The following is a 5,540-nucleotide window of genomic DNA, read 5'->3' on the forward strand; positions in this document are numbered from 1 at the left end:
AATACTGTCTAAACTGCAGACTCCTACACTGGAAAAATTTTAATTTATGACCCCTTGTCCTATTGTTTTTGCTAAACACAAAAAAGTTTGATGGATCTATATTATCAATACCCTTAATAATCTTCAACACCTAAATCGAATCCTCTCTGACTCTTCTCCTCTCCAGAGACAACAAATTTAGAGATTTTAGTCTCTCCCCATAGAACAATTCCACCATCCCAGGTATCATCCTAGTGGCTCTTATCTGAACCTTCTCCAACAATTTAATGTCCTTCTTGAGGAGGGGAGCCCAAAACTGTACACAGTACTCTAAATGAGGCCTTACAAGCGATCTGTACAGTGAAATAATAATATCCCTCATCTTATATTCAGTATTTCTACAGATGGTACCCAAAATCCTATTAGCCCTGTTGCTAGCTACAATACATTGTTTAGATGGCTTAAGTGATTTTCGATCACAACACCAAGATCTTTTACTTCAACCACAGTATTTAATGTATTCCCCATTTAAATTGTAACAATAATTTGAATTGTGAAAACCTACATGCATCACATTACATAAGCTTATGATTAACATATATAACTATTAAAGTAAATTTTAGAAAACTGATTTGATATTATTGTATCTTTTTTATTACCTTCACACTTAAAAAAAAGCATTTGTTTAGTAATGTACTGTAAAATGTGTTGTTTTTTTTTAACTGTTTCCACCTGGATATTTGCAGTCGAGCTTATTTGGTTATTTCAAACTTTTCAAAGTGTGGTTGTCCTAGTAAGCTGTGTAGGTCTTGGAACTACTATAGCTGAGGCTGCAGGCTTTCTTTACTTCTGCAGGTTTTTTGAAGTCACCACATTAAATGTAGTTGTGACTAGTACTGTTTCTGTAAGTTTTGAAATATTTCACACACCCATGTAGTGCCACATACATTTTTTCAACAGAACGTTTAAGTAAATTTTTCAACAAAATTTTACCTACAATCCTCCAAAGTCTTTCTGGGTTATGCCTACCCATATAGGCAGTGCAAGTGTCATCTTCATAGATCAGTGATTTCCATTTTTTTTTTTTTCCATTGTTGACACTTTAACCAACTTACCTTGATTTGTGTGACACCCCTGCTGCCCCATGCAATATTTTTTTGTTGAGGTTTTTTTTATGTTCTTAATTATTATTTGTTTGGTGAAACTATTGGGACACTCGTAGCAACTTGCTGTGATACACTGTTTGGAAACCACTGTCATAGGTGGTTAAAATCCCATGAGGCCTGTATCATCAAGCTACGATTTACTTGATTTACTACATTGCATAATGCCACTACAATAGAACACCAATTAGAGACCTGATTGATGGAATTCAGCACTGGATTGTCCAAGCTTAAAAGTAGAAGTGTTACCTGTTTGATATCCATGCATTCCAAACTATATCTTATCTCAAATTCTTGAAGAAATGATCTGTGTCTTCCTTAATTACTCATCTTATAGATTACAAGCTTCATCTTGCCTCATCACACTTGAGCTAGAGACTTGATAAAACTGCCTAGCCACTTACTTAAGAGACACATCCCTAGCTTTCAGCTGAATACAGAGAGTGCATTCTAATTATAGCATATTGTGCTGCTGGCCTCTAAAGCTCAGGTCAAATCCTAGCATTACCAAGTTGCCTCTGCACATGTAAGTGAATACAGTTGAACCCTAGTTTGACCTTTATCTAACTATATATTCTCTGGATGGTTTCGAGACATAACATATCTACTAGTCATACCTCTTTAACTTGTGTGTTAGACTCGTACAATTTTGAAATGGTATAGTCATTAAATGTCAGAAATACTGAAAATAATTTTCAATATGACTAAACTTGGCAGTGTTCAATACACACTTGCTGATGGTGTATTTTCCACCATTCCAAGGCCTAGGCAAGCTTACATTGCCAGTGAACCGAGGAGATCTAGATTACAGACTTGGCCATAAAATGATACCTTGAATAGCTTTCTGCAATGCAGTAGAAGACAAGAAAACTAAGCAGGGTCACTGACATAATGCTTTCCATTCTAAATACTGATTGCTGCTCCACATAGATAATTCAGATTTTTAAAAATGCCTACAAGTGCTTAGAATTCACAGAATATTGTGTTTCTGGTTTTAGTGGACATGAATACAAAAGGTGTTTTTATTACCAGAAGAAAAAAAAGAAAGAAGCCAGCAAAACTGAGAAACAAAAGTTGGTAATTAAACAAAATTAATATGTGCAGCATGTAATTAAGTGAAGGAAAATGAATTAAACTGAAGTTGCACACACACACACAAATCTAGCAATTTACTCTCTTAAAAAAAATCCTACCCAAAGAAACCAGTAGCTCTTGAGCTCGGCCATTCACAATCAGGAAACATGATTGGTTCCTTTAACTCGACATTCGTATGTGATAATTGAAAAGGTAACCTTGAACTCGCGTACAAATGCTTCACGTAGTGATAAAGACAATACGGACTAGTATCTGCTTGTAAGCCTACTTTCCTAATACTGTTTTAATATTAACTGACAAATTCGTGTTTTTATGCCAATTGCAGGAACCAAATAATAGAAAAAACTTAAATCTACTAATTATAAAAGTGTAAAATAATGGTATGAGCCTACCACAAGAGAGTCTCTCAAGTATTCGTTTACGCTTTTTACTGGATTCCTCATAGTAACTAATTCTACAATTTTCGACAAAAAAAATAGAATATTTCGATGTTGATGATTGCTAATGCTATTAAAATTTATATGTTTAAGATAATTGATTGGTTTATAATAAATGACCATTTTTAAAATCATGTGTATATATTGCGATCAATATATTAAAGAAAAGATGAGTTTGATCAGTTTTTCAAAGTAAAATTTTATTTTTAATCATAAAACACAGGGGCTTCTCTCAACAGCGCATTTATCACAGAATAGAATAAAACGGTAATCGATATACATATACCAGTCTAACATTATTTAAGTACATACCGATTTTTCTTCCATTGATGTAACCTTTCTTCTTCTTTTATGATAAAGATCATTTTCATAGGTAAAATTTGTTTTTGGGAACCATTAGTGAATTTCATAATTATTCTAAAATACAGAGCATTTTATTCTAACAAAGTAGCCTAACATACGGTTCTTAGGCATACTATTTTTACGTGCGTCAACATTGACTATTATTAAATTTCTGTAGTGCATATTGATGTATAGAAGACGTTTTAATACTAAAAATAAATTATCTTATAACACCAAATTGTAATGTTTATTTAATTAGACAAGTTTCGCTTACAGCTTCTTCTGGAGCATTCCACTAAAAAACAAATCGAAACTGACAGTACAAAGCTTCAATTGATTTAAATAATAAATTCTATTCGAATCCATAAAATGCATTAGTACAGCTTGTTTTTGACATATTAAATGTTACCTGTAATAAACAAAAGTTCTATCAAAGTTATAGATTGAAATAACAAAAAAAAAATAATAATTATAGGCGCCATCCTTTGTCTTTATTCATCTGTGGTCGTAGCTGTTCGATTAGGAGAGCTTCTTAAAATTTTCTGTCAGTGTACTTGGAGGTTTCAGATCAGGTATTAGTTGTCCATGATGAGTTTTAAAATGATCTGATACTGTGCTTCTTTCGTGTTGTTGTTTATAAAGAGCGTCAATATGTTATATCCTTATGTGTAGGGTTTTTCCTGTTCCACTGTGTATGTATGATGGCAGAAGTTACGTATTTAAGCTAGTAAACAACATTGGGAACAAGACACTCATCTTTATCTTAGATTGCAAACAAGTTTGTTTTTCTAAGACAGTTGGTTTTATTACATTGTAGGGTAGTGTATTGAGATTTTGAAAGTTGGCTTAGGGTTGGACCTGGCCGTTCTATAACTTTAATCGGCTGTTCGGATTTCCTGATTATAGTTTTTATTTTCTTGAAGATTTGTGTTTGTTTGTAATTAAGCACAAAGCTACACAATGGGCTATCTGTCCTCTGTCTACCATGGGTATCGAAAACCGGTTTCTTAAAGATAGCTTCGTCAATTAAAGGTGTTATAAAAATAATCTTTTGTGTGTGTGTGTGTTACCTTTAGAATATTGGTTTTCCTCCTTTGTTTTTTTGCGTTTACTCACGTTGGAAGAGCGATGCTGACTTTTGTATGTCATAGTCCTTGAAAATTTGTTCGATGTAAAAAAAATAGATACTCGTTGCTCAGTAGAAGTGATTTTAGTTCAGAGCGTGTACTGTTTTTCTCACTACAGTTGCGACCGATTCTAATTAATTCTCCAGTAACTACACCGTTCTTGGAAGCTTTGGGATGATGGGAGTTGAAGTTAAGGGAGAGAGATTTTCTAATTGGTTTGTGAAACAAGGTAGATTGATTATATCATTCTCATTGTCAATCCTTAAGGTAACATAAAGAAAATCTATGGTCCTCTTGTCATTCAAATGATTCACGGTGAATTGGATGTTGAAGTCTATGGAATTTAGAAAGCCTAAAAATTGGATTAATGAAGGAAGACCGTGGTTCCACCGTCCAAATACGTCATCGATGTATCTAAACCAGAAATTAGGGCTGATGGTGGTATCTTGACGCCACTTGTACATAAATAATATGGCATAAATAACAGCGACTCTATTACTCATTGAGACACCACTAATTTGGAGATATAGTTTGTTGTCAAAACGAAAATATCTATTGTGAAGGATGAAATGTCTACTGTCAGTCCGCACATCTCCAAATTGTTTATGTAATTCGACATGAATTCACACACTGCATTGACGCCATCTTCTATTTGTATAGATAGGTAGAGAGCTATGACATCCAATGTAAAGATAATTTTTGTGTTGGTTACTATGGGGTACATCCTTTATTCGTGATAGCAGATCGTGTCTATTATTTAAGTGGGCTGGAATTTAATTTAGTAACAACACCAAAACTGTATGTATAAGCCAAGAACTTTCAATAGCACTATGCTGAAACTATGGGTCTTAGTGGCATATCCGGTTTATATTACTTTGGTAAAACGTACAATTCTGCTATGTGGCTATTAGAAAGTTTAAGTTCATCCAGTAGCTTCTTAGGGTGGTTTCTTGTTTTGTAAGTTCATAGATAATCTCTTTAGCTTTCGTTTCAATGTGTTTGGTGAAGTCACTGTTAAGTATTTGAAATTTGTTCTCGTCTTTAAGGTGATCAAATATTTTTTTGTTTGTAAGTATTTATTTTCATAACTACAAAACCTCTACTCTTAGTTCACAAGGGTTTTATTCCTGGCAATGCTTGTAAAATGCACTAAAGGACCATGAACATTCACTCCTACATATAACAATCATGAACAAATAGCATAAAGTGTGCAGTTCTGGGTAAAGGTGGGATTAAAAATGTCAATTTTGAGTTGATAAGGCAAGAGAAAAAATACTGTAGAGTGTTTTCAGCTTGAATTGCTGACATCATTCATCATCTGGCTGAGAGAAACATCTCTTCATGGCATAACTGAACCACATTATGGAAACTCTTTCAGATAAGTAGAGCTGCTAGCA

Source organism: Limulus polyphemus, unplaced genomic scaffold (genome assembly GCF_000517525.1).
Source record: "Limulus polyphemus unplaced genomic scaffold, Limulus_polyphemus-2.1.2 Scaffold660, whole genome shotgun sequence".
NCBI lineage: Eukaryota > Metazoa > Arthropoda > Merostomata > Xiphosura > Limulidae > Limulus > Limulus polyphemus.